This window comes from Anomaloglossus baeobatrachus, chromosome 1 (genome assembly GCF_048569485.1).
Source record: "Anomaloglossus baeobatrachus isolate aAnoBae1 chromosome 1, aAnoBae1.hap1, whole genome shotgun sequence".
In the NCBI taxonomy this organism is placed as follows: Eukaryota; Metazoa; Chordata; class Amphibia; order Anura; family Aromobatidae; genus Anomaloglossus; species Anomaloglossus baeobatrachus.
The window spans coordinates 171,639,516-171,655,540 of record NC_134353.1 but is presented as its reverse complement, the minus strand read 5'-3'; the positions used below and the strand labels follow the sequence as shown (position 1 = coordinate 171,655,540).

At 45.5% G+C, this 16,025-nt stretch overlaps 1 pseudogene; it reads right to left on the bottom strand.

Moving 5' to 3' along the window:
- Positions 1-1,926: 1,926 nt before the first annotated feature.
- LOC142291906 (alpha-galactosidase A-like) lies at positions 1,927-11,335 on the bottom strand (annotated as a pseudogene).
- Positions 11,336-16,025: the final 4,690 nt, after the last annotated feature.

Here is a 16,025-nt window from a genome sequence, read left to right as displayed (position 1 = left end):
GATGACTGCTCAGTAGTTAGAGGCAAATCAGCATAGCGTTTGTTCCGTCCCCCAGTTTATGAGAAGATGTTAGGGCAAATTCAACACTAGATTTTGCAGAAATTACTGAAGCTATAAATCTGTTACATTTATCTAAATGGGATTGTTTAAGATAAATGGTACAGTTGAAACACTTTCTGCAACAAAGTCTACAGCATGTGAATTTATCTTATAGAAAGATCAGGTTTCTCCAGCAGTCAAAATACATTGTAAAGCCTTGTTCACACAGAGCAGTTTTGTCTTCATTTTCTAAATGTAGTTTGTTTAGCTAGGAATCAGAAGTCTATGATATGAATGTTAGATATAGAGGAATATTCCCATGGACATAGACACACTGGATTTACCGCTGCATATTTACTTCCTGAAATTCATGCAGTAAAAGAATTGTAAATGAGATTTCATGAAATAAATTGACAAGTGCTGCAGATGTGGAATTTGTCCATGCCAGGTTGTATATACATCACAGAAGAGACTGGGGTATAAATATGACAGGGCATGTATAGCTCAGAAATCACTGAGGCATATACATCACAGGAGAGGCTAGGGCATATACATCGCAGGAGAGGCTGGGGCATATACATCACAGGAGTGCTGGGGCATATACATCGCAGGAGAGCCTGGGGCATATACATCACAGGAGTGCTGGGGCATATACATAGCAGGAGAGCCTGGGGCATATACATTGCAGTAAAGCCTGGGGCATATATATCGCAGGAGAGGCTGGGGCATATACATCACAGGATACACTGGGACATATACATCAGTGTAGAGGCTGGGCCTGGGGCATATACATTGCAGTAGAGCCTGGGGCATATATATCGCAGGAAAGGCTGGGGCATATACATCACAGGATACACTGGGACATATACATCAGTGTAGAGGCTGGGCCTGGGGCATATACATCGTAGGAGATTTTTCTTCCTAGAGCACAGATGACACTTTGTGATTAATTTTGAAAAAAACTTGCAGCAGTAAGTTCTGAATACAGATTTTCTCACACATTGCACTCGTGATAGTTATACACCAGTGTCACGCTGGCCTAAAAATATTTGTTACTGAAACGTTATGGTTCTACACAATGAGGCCACCTTCACATGTTCAGTATTTGGTCAGTATTGGTAAGACAAAGCCCAGAGTTGATGATAAATGCAGACGTGATGCCCGTTTTCTAGTATACATTTCCTTTGATTGTTCCACTCTTAGTTTTGGCTTATAAATACTGATGTAAAATACTGTTCAAATACTGAACGTGTGAACATGGCCTAGAGGTCCAGCTTTATCCAGAGTTGCCTTAAGTGATTGACTGGTTTTTCGCTATGCAAAGTCAATCAATTGCAGCAGCGCTGGGAAAAGATGGCCAGGATCAGGGGTGGATTTGTCAGGTTGCATCATAACGTCACATGCCAGACCTTTAAAGTATATTTTCACTGAAACCTCAAAGCATTTCAGAGGAAAGTATACCTGGCTATAAGGGTACGTAGCCACGATCAAGGTTATGTGGTGTTCTGGACGAAGCATATTTTCACTGTATTCTCCCTTGCTGGAGACTCAAGCATGTCCACGGGAGAAATTGACATGCTGCAGATAGGAAACCCGCACTGCAGGTCAGTTTACATAGCTGTCATTACATTTCTAGGGTGTGTTTACAGCTACCACTCATTGTGTAGTAAGAGGCGATTGTAGCCACACTGACACGCCTCTATGACTAAAAGCCCGCAGCTCTTGGAGTAATAAAGTTAGTTTTCTCAGTGTTTTCATTAAGGTGGTTGGAGGCATTGTAACGTTATTAGTCTGAAGATTAACACCATATATGCAGGTCAATAACATTTGAGAACATGACAGGTTTCCTTCAACTGAATTTTTGACTGGGCTTTAAACAATTCCAGCTTAATTCACTCTCAACAATACGGTGCCCGAGGGGTTCAAAGAAAGCTGTAAGAAGAAAGTTGCATTGAAGCTGCCATAGTCGTATTGAGTGGGAAGCTTGTCTTTACAAGCCAATTGTCTTTACAAGCCAATCCTTTCCAGAGCATGCCGCATAACAAAATGAACTCTCAAGCACCACCTATCTCTTGGCGAAACTGCAAGAGATCTTCCAGTAAGGGGCTTTTCCACACTTCAAAATCAACCACCTTCAGCAATCTGTATCCTTGAGCACCAAGGGGGTCTTGATTAATTGCAATAAGCTCTTGGTTTTGCAAAAGGGCTTTAGATCTTGGATCGTAAATCATTGGACATTAGTAATGGAGCAGCCATGATGGACCACAGAGCCATTTGGGTGACTTCTTGTTCCCAACTCGAGCCAAAGTTACCGATAACCAGCATGTCTCGATCGTTCCATCATCCAGGCCCAGCGGCATCAACCAGTTCGTCTTGTAAAGATATTTCACAGTTGCCCAAGAGTCTTGAATATCATCAAAATTTCTCCACGAGTTACAGTGCTCAGCAACTTCAGTATAATTCACCTTTGTTAAGCGACAAGCATAAAACGGCCACTCACAAGAATACACTATGGCCGGTTTCACACATCCGGCTTTTTGCCGGTTTGCCGGATCCGGCGCTCTCCCATACAGTGACTACAGTACAGTGACAGCACAACAAGCGCCGGTCACGTGCTGTCATGTGACCGGCGCATGTGACCCGGAAGTTACAGCGCTGTCACTGTACTGTATTGTCTGTACGGGAGAGCGCCGGATCCGGCAAACCGGCGAAAAGCCGGATGTGTGAAACCGGCCTATATTTCTCCCTGTGCGGTTCAATGCTATAGACATATGGTGGTAACCATATTCTAGCTGCTCCAGAGTCCCATAATTACAACAGTCAAATTTGAGCAGATCAACATCCCAATCAGCACAGGTTTGTGCGGCCAAATCATAGAAGCCCTGGCTTCTGGGATATCCAGCGCATGTCTGTTTTCCCACATACTGGTAGATTCCAAGCAGTAATCCATGAGCGTGAACATAGTCGGTCAGTTTCTTGATCCCTCCAGGGAATCTTTCGGGATCTGCCTGCAGTCTGTAGTTCACATCCCTCTGTGCCGCCAGCCAGAAGTCATCAATGCACAGGTATTTGTATCCAGCTTGTAACCACCCATTAAACACCATCATATCTGCCATCTGCATGAAGAGCTGTTTACTGATGCAGGTAGTGGGATTCCGCACACAGTCCATTTCGCACGTGAATCTCTAACAGTGTAACCAGCCCATCGGAGGGGTGCGCGCCAGGCCATTGTTCAGAGCGGGCACCAGGGGAACACACAGCAATGCGACTGCACTCCATTTTGTAAACTGAGATAATCCCATTTGCCCCAAAAACCTAGGTTCAGATTGGATTTTGGAGCCATGCAGGAGCTGGTAATGTTTCTTGACCCCCTCATTTATGGTCTTAATTCAAATTAACAATATAATTCAGCAACATACCACCAAACCTTTGTGGAACACCCAAATTCCTCCATGTTTGACTATGTTTTAGCCATGTTATTTTTATTTGTTTACTCAATCCAGTGACTGATGTGACAAGACGTTGGCGCAGCTGCAGGGATCAATATCAGATGGAGCAACAACGGCAAGGCAGGAGCAGAGATGGGGCCACAAGAAAAAGACAATATCTATACAGTATATAGAGAGGCTAAATTTCCTGACGCCCATCATAAAGCTCAGGCCGTAAGTGACATTTGCTGTTTTTTGCTTCTAAAATTAAAAAAGGGCTTTTAACTTATGTATATTTAAATTTTAAGATCTGAATCCAACTTACATGACCGGTACACACCATCTGAATCTGAGGCGGCGGACACCCAGGATTAGGAGCCTGGGCCATCAGTTGGCACGGCAGTTGCACCAGACCAGGAGGAGCAAGCAAAGAGCAGCAGTGCTACATTAACATTGGACACCTCCCCATTGCGTGCCCCTTCTACTTCAGAGGTTGGAATAGACTAAAAGAAGCACCCCCCAAAACCAACTGTCACGAGGTAAATAGTCGAGCAATCGACTATCTATCTCGCATGACTAATGATGGTGCGCAGGTAGCCGAAGTATGGTGCAGTTTCTCCAAAATCTGCCATGCTGCTCCTCCTGGATTCTGCAATTCCCTCGAGTGAACCCCATTATACTTTCCTTGTGCTGAAGCATAAGCAGCTAAATTGGCCACCGTCAGCATCAAGCACAGTGTCCTCCAAGGAAGCACCAGCTCACCCTCCACAACCACCTGCCTCAGCATCCCCTGGATCCTATACTGGGCCTTACCAAGAATACACCATCAGCAGCCCAGGTGAAGGATGGCACTGTGCGGCACAGCAACATCCTAATTGGGATACACGTCCAGATAAAAGTCCAGGGAGCACAAACATGAGGCAGCACCAGGTCCAACTAGGCATGGGACCTACATGCCACCACCTCCACAGCCATACCACCCTCCTTCCAACCCATGTCTATCATCCTCGTCCTATGTAGAGTCTCTCTATTGTGCTACCCGTCCAAATCCTTCCGCCAGCCTCCAACTCCCCTCCGCTTATCTTTCCTACTTTTATCATTTATGAGCCTTTTTCATGTGAATGACTGTAATTCCTCTTTGTTTACTAAACCACATTTTGCCCTGTGTTCAGGATGTTTATGTTTCTGTAAATAATCTTAGTTCATTATGCTATTTGTTTATGTGTCTTTATTATTATGTAGTGACCTGAAGTAGAAAACAATTTTTTTTTTATTTTTGGGTTACAGAATTCAGAAAATACACAAATTCACAAAACAGAATTATCCTACCAGAGTATACACCCATCTACTACTACAAAATACTCTATGAAAATTTCCTGCACACTCAGGTCAGATGGGTCAAGGCATCTGGAAGCAGGCTATGTTTCTGGATGAATATTCTGGCCAAATTCATCTGCCGTAAGTTGTGGATGTGGGTGAAATTATGAAGAATAACACAGACCTTAATGACACCATTGACATTTTGCTTGCTTAATCAACCAGAAGCTGTGCCCTACTTAACCAGTAATTAATGGGCGGAGGAGCAAACCCAGTTCAGTGTTTTGAAGCTGCCGACCCATTAAGGATGAATTGAAGATTCGTGAATCTTTAGTTCTTCCATAGGTCTAGAAACAAGCTATTGCTTGTAGTTGTCGTATTGGAAAAACGCATTAGGAAGCAATTCCCTGGGCAATTCTGACCCAGTCTTCAGTGGTTGGCTCTGGCATGACTTGTGGTTGAAGTCTGATACAGATTTGTTCACAGGTAGCCCTCACGATGACTAAGATTATCAATTTCCCTAGGGCCTCTTTCACACGTCCGTGTCCCCGGCAGTGTTTGGTCCGTTTCCTCACGTACCGGAGACACGCGCACACGTAGACCCATTTAAATCAATGGGTCTGTGCTCACGTGCGTATTCTGCCATGCACCGTGTGTACGTGTGGAGCATACGTGTGCCCGTGTGCGCCACATGTAGACAAGTCCGTTTTTCTTCGGCATCACGGGTGTCACACGGAACACAAACGGACCACACGGAGGTGTTCCGTGTGACACGCGCCGGAGAAAACACACGTGTCTGAGAAAATAGTAAAAAAACTTTACTCACCTTCACCAGCACTGCTGTCTCTGCCATTGCTGTCACTTGCTTCCGACCGCCACTCATTATGCTCATTGCATTGACCAATGACCTATTGACAGCAAAACGTAACGGTGACCACTCTCTGCTTATTCTTCTTGACCTTTCTGCAGCCTTCGACACTGTTGACCACCATCTCCTTCTCTCTGTGCTCCATTCTATCGGCCTAAAGGACACTGTTCTTTCCTGGTTCTCTTCCTATCTTTCTGGCCGCTCATTCAGTGTATCATTTGCTGGCTCCACATCTTCTCCTTTTCCTCTCACTGTTGGGGTCCCTCAGGTTCAGTCCTTGGCCCTCTTCTTTTCTCCCTCTACACTGCCCCAATTGGAATGACCATCAGCAGATTTGGCTTCCAGTACCATCTTTATGCTGATGACACACAGCTATACAACTCATCCCCTGAGCTCACCCCCGCTGTACTACAGAACACAAGTGACTGCCTGACTGCAGTTTGCAACATCATGTCTGCTCTCTATCTGAAACTTAACCTTTCCAAAACTGAACTTCTGCTTTTCCCTCCATCTCCCAACCTTCCTAAACCTGACATCTCCTTCTCTGTGTGTGGCACAACGATAAGTCCTAGGCAGCAGGCCCGCTGTCTGGGTGTTATACTTGACACCGATCTCTCCTTGACCTCCCACATACAATCTCTTGCCCGCACCTGCCACTTGCACCTCAAGAACATCTCTAGAATCCGCCCCTTTCTCACAATGGAAACGACAAAAACCCTCACCGTGGCCCTGATCCACTCTCGCCTTGACTACTGTAACTCTCTATTAATTGGTCTCCCGCTAACTAGACTCTCCCCTCTACAGTCCATCCTTAATGCAGCAGCCAGGGTCACCTATCTGGCTAACCGCTACTCGGATGCCTCTGCTCTTTGCCAGTCATTGTACTGGCTGCCCATATATCACAGGATCCAATTCAAACTGCTTGTTCTCACCCACAAAGCTCTCCACAGTGAAGCACCCCACTACATCTCCACCCTCCTCTCTGTCTATCATCGCACCCGTTCTCTACGCTCTGCAAATGACTTTCGACTAACATCCACACTAATTCGAACCTCCCACTCCCGAATCCAAGACTTCTTCCGAGCTGCACCAAACCTCTGGAACGCTCTAACACAAGAAGTTAGGACAAATCACAACTTACTCAGCTTCAGACGCTCCCTAAAAACGCATCTTTTTAGGGCGGCCTATCAACCTCCCTAGCCAAACTAATTTCACCTAATCCCTCTACAACTTCTCAGAACATAACCCCACGTCAAACTCCATGGCACCCAAATGCATCTCAAGGCTCTGGCCAACAGGTCCAGGAAGCCATTATCTATCCCCCATGAGATGGCTGGATTGTCATTGTAAATAAGCACTTGTACCTTGCCCCTCCCCCCATCTCATTGTAGATTGTAAGCTCTCACGAGCAGGGTTGCCATTTTTCCCTTTAAATATTGTATCTTCTATAATTGTTACTTGTTTGTATATGTTTATGTATATGATATGTATATGTATATGAGCCTCCTGAATTGTAAAGCGCTGTGGAATATGTTGGCGCTATAGAAATAAAGATTATTATTATTATTATTATTATTATTGCATATTCACTTCACTGCGGCCGGAAGCAGCAGCAGCGGGGAGTCCGCAGGACCGGAGACCGAAGATCAGCACCACGGACAGTGAAGCCAGGGACAGGTGAGTAGAAAGTTCCCTTTCTCCGTGTGTTATCAGGGATAACACATGGAGAACACATGTGTGCCATAAACACGGCTCACGGAGGGCAAAACACACCTTTGACACGTCCGTGAAAAACGTGCGTGGTTTTTCACGGACGTGTAAAAGAGGCCTAGGAGATATTTCTGATGCAGTGCTGCATAAGACAGGCCAATCGACAGAAATCTAAAAGGGCCAAGGAAAAAGTATAAATTAGCTCTAAATTCAAACACAAATCAAAAGACCAAAATAAGCTGCCAAACAAAATTGAAGGACACATTAGGCCATAAACACTATTATATATTGCCCCCCAAAAATGATCAAACAAGATTAGTGGATCTGGAAGCAGGGCTAAAAAAAATACCAGTCCATATTGACACATTAGTAACAAGCCAAACATGTTTTGTGGCAAAAGGTGGCAGCCTGCATTTGGGTTTAAAAAGCAGAGTAGGAAACACACAATGCTAGTTTTGTTCAAAAAGCATGACAGATTGGATTAGGGCATAACGCACAACCCCTGGAACAATGTGATGATGACCCTAATCTAAGTTGAGTAGCCTTTTAAAAATAAAAAAAGTTCTTAAAAGCACACATAGCAAGGTTCCTTCAAGAGCACATGGATGTAGCATAATTGTTTTCAGGTGGAATAAAAGAAACACAGCATGGATTGGTTCATTACTACGTAGTGATGGGTGGACCCAGACTGTACAAGTCCGGATCCCCGCGGGTTCAAAAGTACCCGTGCACGGACCCCAGGCTCGGAGTTCTTAGAAAACTCTGGATACCTATATGGATCCAGCACCTTGGGTAACTAAAATAAAATTAAGGAAAAATAAAGAAGAAAAGGGAAAAGCAGGTGCGATATACTTATCGATCTCTCATGTGGCTGTAACACTACTTCCGGGGCTTTCATACTACTTCTGGGGCCGCTCACTAGCCTTCATACATATTCACTGCTTCCCCCGCCCACTGTCAGTCCCTGCGTCTCTGATTGGTAGCAGTCAGACAGTGCCCCCACCCTGTGTGACAGCGTGTATGACTGCAACTCATCACAGACGCTGCGTGCGTGTCTATATTGGTGTAAAAATAAATATTAAAAATGGCGTTGGGTCCCCCGATCTTATGTTACCCAGCACAGATAAAGCAGATGGCTACAGGCTGTAGCCTCCAGCCGTGTGCTTATCTTGGCTGTGTATCAAAATAGTAGGGGCCACATGTGGCTTTTTAAAAATTATTGAAATAAATAATTTAAAAATCAAGTGTGACAATTCCAGCGCATCTTGATTGCCCTGGTGCGCTGGCATTCTGGGTAATAGGGGTTAATGACAGCTGCAACTAAACCATAGATTAATAATGGGAGGCATCTATGAGACCTCCCCACATTACTAATCTGTAAGTGAAAAGAAATAAAACAGAAAACACAGAAAAAATCCTTTATTTGAAATAAAATGCAAAAAACCCCCTCCTTTCTCCCTTTTATTAACCCCAAAATACCCAGGTCCGACGTAATCCTCACGAGGTCCCATGATGATTCCAGCTCTGCAACATATTGAAGGCACAGTGTGTGGGCACAGAACATGACTGTACACTGTGGAGAGACTGAGCCACAGCGATGAGCTCACTCAGCTCATTTTCGGTCACAGCTGGCGGTTCTCATGGTCCTCCACCTGTGACCACAGGTAACCTGACCTCAGGTGATCTCATTAAACTCTGTGACTTCACCTCAGGTGAGGTCACTGAGTTCACAGACTCAGACCATGTTTTTTTTGCCAAGAGATGCAGATTTGGTGCTGAAATTTATACATCATATTCCTGCACCAAATCTGCATCTTCTGGCAAAAAAAATCACATCAAAACACGATGCGGTTGTGATGCTATTTTTTTTGCCAGGAGATGCAGATTTGGTGCAGGAATATGGTGTCAAAATTTCAGAACAGAATTTGCATTTCTTGGCCAAAAATTGCACAAAAAACTGTTTTGATGCCGTTTCAGTGGGGTTTTCTGCTAAGAGGTGTAAATTTGGTGCTGAAATAGCTGTACCAGATTTCAGCACCAAATTTGTACCTCCTAGTAGAAAACCACATCAAAACAGCGTGAAAACCATTTTTGTGATATTTTTTTTTGGACCAAGAAATGCAGATTTGACGCTGCCATTTTACACCGTATTCCTGCACCAAATCTGCATCTTCTGCAAAAAAAAAAATTGCATCAAAACACGATGCAGTTGTGATGCAATTTTTTTGCCAGGAGATGCAAATTTGGTGCAGGAATATGGTGTATAAATCCATGGCTGTATATCAAAATTAGGGCAGACCGCATGCCGGTTTTTAGAATTATATCTTTAAAGAAGTTAATTAATTAATTAATTTTATTCATTTATATAGCGCTATTAATTCCACAGCGCTTTACATACATTGGCAACACTTTCCCCATTGGGGCTCACAATCTAGAGTCCCTATCTGTCTTTGGAGTGTGGGAAGAAACCGGAGTACCCGGAGGAAACCCACGCAAACACGGGGAGAACATACAAACTCCTTGCAGATGGTGTCCTTGGTGGGATTTGAACCCAGGACCCCAGCGCTGCAAGACTGCAGTGCTAACCACTGAGCCACCGTGCCGCCCCGGTTAAAAAGTTAAAAAGAAAGCTGTATAGGCTTCCTCTTATTTTGATACACAGCCAAGATAAGCACACGACTGGGGGCTGTAGCCTGTAGCCGTATGCTTTATCTGTGCTAGGTATCATAATATGGAGGGACACAATGTTAGTTTATTTACTTATTTTTACACCACGATAGGGACACACACAGCATCTGTGATTGGTTGCAGTCAGAAAGACATGCTGTCACTCAGGGTGGTGTCGCGGTCTGACTGCAACCAATCACAGACGCCGAGACTGTCGGTGGGTTGGGGATGCAGTGCATATGCATGAAGTTAATAAGCAGATCCAGAAGTAGCATTGCAGCTGCACAGGAGACTTCTAAGTATAACACGCTTGCTTTACTCCCTCTATCCCTTCTAAAACCATTTTAAAGCACCAGATTGGGTCCCCATAGCCTTATATGGGGACCGGCATCTGGGCAGATATCCAGGATCATGGCCATAACCGTTTTTTTCTACACCCCATTGGACCCGCCGATCTGGGGTATCTGCGGGTTCGTCCATCACTATTCATTACCTCAGAGTCAGCAAAAGGCGCTCTTCAGCTGAAATACAATATCTCACACGGGTATTTTGGAAATTGTGGCCCGGATTAAGCTCTTCTAGTAGGAAGTCAAAGATTAAGAACAACATCCTACAGTAGGCAAAAAATGTGTCCAGCTCATTATATAAATAGGCAAAATGGCCTCTTGTACCATGTTGGTACAAGAGAGTGGACCCAGAAGCGGGAACGCCCATTTGAAACTGCCACCGATGGATACCTTGTCCCAAATTCACAGGATAGCATTCAGTCATACAGTACCTGTTCAGTGGTGTTCAAGGACAAATTATTTTGTGCCATATTCCCAGGTAGGGTGGTCACCAACAGATGCAGCAAGAAAGTTGTTCAGGTATGTGCCCAAGAATATGGATGTGCTCAGTGTTCGATCTTCACTAGCCTCTTTTTATAGGGTTAGCAATCACAAAAACATATTCAGTAATAGGCTGTTTAATTTAAGAAGATGGTGAAAAAAACATCTCATATGGACTGCATATGCATATTATTCGGATGTGATGTGAGAAAAACCGCACACTCGCATGACAAAAGGTTACCCATATGGATTCCAATTGTAGAACTTTTCAGGGTCGGAATGGAACAAAATTTTTTCTCGAGAATGTGAGTGAGCTCTTATACTTACCTGCTGCCATCATCAATTGTTTCTGGCATCGCTTCAACCGATTTCTGGCGATTTGTGGCCCGTCGGTAGCTCCGGTGTTTCATGGAGCGTGCTGGAGGTACAACGCAACAAAACTCTATGAGAGCCTTCTTCTTGCTCTCATACACTTCCATTGAGCACTTGTGACTGGAGATGAGTGAGTACCGTAATATTCATAATTGCTATACTCGTAACGAGTACTTTGTAATACTCACATATTCGTTTCGAATAGCGAGTACAATGCATGTCAATGAGAAATGCGACTAATTTTCTGCTGGACCCAACAAAGAGGTCTGGGGTCCTGAGGAAAAGGCGGATATGTATGGGAAAGTGATGAAATTGAATGGAGAGAGCCTGGAGAATCTGACTGCATGCATTTCCGACTTACATATGGTTTCTGGGATCCCCTGAAGCCACATGGAGGAACTTCTGTGTGGCTTCAGTTTATCGGTGCCCCTGCAATGTATGTCGCACTGCGCTGACCAGCCCTGCAGTGACTCACACAGCAGCGTGCAAGCAGCTGAGGGAGGAAGAGCGCCGACATCAGGATGTTAGCTCAGATCATTACCTGCTGTGAACTCGTGATGTCAGCGGTCGTCACTGTCTTCCATGACGCCGCGTTCTCACATCAAGTCTCACGGGCGGCCAGAGACTGTGACTAGCGGTGACGTCCTGGGCTCACGGGATATTTCGCGTGAGAACACGGCAGCCATGAAATTCAGTGACGAGCGCTGACGCAATGAGTTCACTGCAGGTAATGAACTCAGCTAACGTCATGACATCAGCGCTCGTTATGCCCTGCAGTAACCTGGCCTGACCTAATGATATTACCTCAGGTCACTGCACTGCTCTCCCAGCCAATGGGGAACATTCTGTTCTTCACTGACAGGGACAGTGAGTATGGTATGGGTCGTCGTGGGACCCCCTTATTGGATTATGCCGGAACCAGGATTTTTTTTGTCTTTTCAATAAATTGGTGAAAGAGGGAATGTTTTGGGGAGTGTTTTTCCCAAATCAAATTTTCTTTGTCTGTTTTTTATCACTGACTGGGTTAGTGATGTCGGATATCTGATAGATGCCATGACATCACTAATGCCAGGGATTGATGCCAGGTGACGTTACACAGCTGATATCAACCCCATATATTACCCAGTTTGCCACCGCACCAGGGCAACGGGATGAGCTGGGGCAAAGTGCCAGGATTGGCGCATCTAATGGATGTGCCACTTCTGGGGTGGCTGAGGCCTACTATTTTTAGGCTGGGGAGGGTCCAATAACCATGGACCTCCTTAGTCTGAGAATACCAGACCAAAGCTGTCCACTTTACCTTGGCTGTTGATCCAATTTTGGGGGACCCAACGTTTTTGTTTTAAATTTATTTAATTTAAAATAACAGTAAGGGGTGCCCTCTGTTTTGGATTACCAGCCAAGGTGAAGCTGCCAGCTGTGGTTTGCAGGCTGCAGCCATCTGCATTAGCCTAGCTGGCTCCAAAAAATAGGGGGGACTCCACGTTGGTTTTTTAATTATTTATTTTTTGGCTAAATACAAGGCTAAGCAATCTTTAGTGCCACATGAAAGGCACTAAAGGGTGCAAGATTACAAAATGCACGGGATTGAGACATTACAGTACATATGTCTATCTATCTATGCATCCTGCTATCTATCTATCCAGCTATCTTTCTAGCTTCTGACTGCATGTAACCCGGCCTCTATTTTTTTTTGCTATCCATAAAAAAAAAAAAGGAAGGCACATGGATGTAAAACGGACCGTATACAGAACGGAAATTATGCGGTTGTCACATGGATGTACATTGTTTAAAAAAAATTAGCACTATGGCCTAAGTCATGGTTGACGCACGGAGTCACCATCACAAGGTCCTCCAATAACAAATAGTAGTTAGACTGGAATAGGAATACTGTCTTAGTTTGTCCGCCACTGCACAATGTACATAGTGTTTACAAAAATTAGCTCTATGTGCTGAGTCATAGTTGATTCAGAAAGTGCCCATCACAAAGGCCTCAAATGACAAACTGTAGTTAGGCTGGAGGAGGGGTACTATCCTGGTTTGTCTGCCACTGCACAATGTGCATAGTGTTTTTTCAAAAATTAGCCCTTTGGCCTGAGTCATGGTTGAAAGAAACGGCTTTATATGGCAAGGGGTGGACGTTAACAGCTGTAGTCAAAATGAACATTTTGAGGGAATTTAGTTTGGCTTGCTCTTACCTGGAGGGATTGAAAACTGTGGACAAATGCAGTCCTTGTTGAATTTAATCAGAGTAAAGGCTGCTTTACACGCAGCGACATCGGTAGCGATGTGGCTGGTGTAAGCACCCGCCCCTGTCGGTTGTGCATCACGGGCAAATCGACGTCGCTAACGAGGCCGGATGTGCGTCACGAATTCCGTGACCCTAACGACATCTGTCTGCATTTTCTGTGGAGAGGCGTGAGCGCCTATCAGTGATGATTGCCCCAGCAGAACTGAAAACACACTTTGACATCACATAGAAGGCAGGCAGGCCAGTACCTCCAAGGCGTATAAGGAGAGGTTGGGCCAAGTGTTCAGCTTGGACACCAAATAATTAAAGGGAACTGAAGCGTCAGAAAGGACGCAGGTATGGTCACTTAAGTACTCCTTGACCATGTTGTGCAAATTATCCCTTCTTGGCATTGTTATGGGTACAGATAGCCCTTGCTGATGTCCTGGTTTATTGAAAATGGCCCAGTTTGCGCACATTTTCCCCCCACCTCTGTTGGAGCTGGTGTTGGTGTCTCTCCCCATTAATCCTTGGTGTTGAATAGAGCTGGTAACTCTGCCGCCAGCGTTGTCTGAGGGTGATGTTTTCATCAACTGATCTACAATGACTCTCTTGAAGGATTCCATTGTGCAACCCTTTTGTGACTCCAAAAGGAGAGGAAATTTCTCATTGGACTGTGGGTCCAGAAAGGTAGCCAACCAGTTGTTGGATAAAATGTGTATCACACGAGATTCTTGCCACAGACACACATGAACTGAGCCATATGGGCCAAGCTGCAAACAGGCAAAGGTTTTGTATCCCCACCAGGAGGAACAATACCTATCCTCTCCGCATACTGGCTCACCTTTTCCTCCTCCACCTCCTTCTCTCCAGCCCATCCATGCTGCACAGACATGAAGCTGGGGTTGAGAGTCCCCTGTGTAACATTGGGAGTCCCCTGGGTAGCACAGAAAAACAAGTCTTCCTCCTCATCCTCCTCATTATCACCCAATGTTGCCTAGACTATTGGCTGGGTAGTATCACCCATTGGGAAATCTGGCTCCATAGCCCCATGCTGGGCACTCAAAGTTTCCTCTTTGAGATTATGCATTGATTGTTTCAACAGACAAAGCAGCAGGATGGTTAGGCTGATAATAGCCTGATCCCCGCTCACAAGCTTGGTGCAGTACTCAAAGTTCTCAAGAACCTCACAAATGTCAGTGATCCACACCCACTCAACAGTTGTTGTGTGTGGTGGCTGACTCTTAGGGGTACTTCGCACGCTGCGACATCGCAAGCCAATGCTGCAATGTCGAGCACGATAGTCCCCACCCCCGTCGCAGCAGCGATATCTTGTGATTGCTGGCGTAGCGAACATTATCGCTATGCCAGCTTCACATGCACTCACCTGCCCTGCGACGTCGCTCTGGCCGGCAATCCTCCTCCTTTCTAAGGGGGCGGGTCGTGCGGCGTCACAGCAACGTCACACAGCAGGCGGCCAATAGCAGCGGAGGGGCGGAGATGAGCAGGATGGAAACATCCCGCCCACCTCCTTCCTTCCTCATTGCAGCCGGGACGCAGGTAGATGTTCCTTGCTCCTGCAGCTTCATACACAGCGATGTGTGCGGCCGCAGGAACGAGAAACAACATCGTACCTGACGCTGCACCGCATTATGGGCATTATGGAAATGTCGGACCCTACACCGATGATACGATAACGACGCTTTTGCGCTCGTTAATTGTATCAAAAAGGATTTGCAGACTACGATATCGACTGCGACGCTGGATGTTGGTCACTTTTGATTTGACCCCACCGACATCGCACCTGCGATGTCGTAGTGTGCAAAGTCCGCCTTAGTCTGACGAGCATGTTGAAGTTGGTATGCAGCTACTGCCCTCTGCTGCTCAGTAATCCTCACCAACATATAGAATGTAGAGTTCCACTGCATGGGCAGATCGCAAATGAGTCAGTGACTTGGCAAATTAAAGCGCTTTTGCAGTAATGTAAGGTCAGAAAATGCTGAAGAGGAATGACAGAAATGGGCACTAACGCTGGTAGAAGTTGGGCCCGCTATTCTTGGCGTGGGTAGGATGTGTGATGTTACAGTTTGCGACTTTGTCCCAGCCTCCACCAGGTTCACCCAGTGTGGGGTGACAGATATGTATCGTTCCTGTCCATGTGTCTGTTGTTAGGCGGACCTTCCCGGTTACGGGAACGGTTGAGAACGGTTGAGATTGTTTAACATGTGCTTGTGTAATGCAGAGACGGCACAATGGCCAAAATTGTGGCGGCTGGGAACATTGTATCGTGGGGCAGCCACAGCCAAGAGATCACGGAAACACTGTGTTCCCACACGCCTAAACGGCAACATCTCCATGGCTAGCAATTTGGCAATGTGCAAGTTTAGGTTTTGTGGCTGGGTATTTACACTTCCTTTCCAAGATCTCAGGCTCGGACAACTGGCTTCTTCCCTGGAACAATTAAGTGGATGTGGTTAATGTTTGCTGTTTCTGTGCAATTACACCCTGTGGGCAGGATGTATGAATGCCTGCTTTCTGGACAGCAGATTGTAAAGGACGTAGCACAG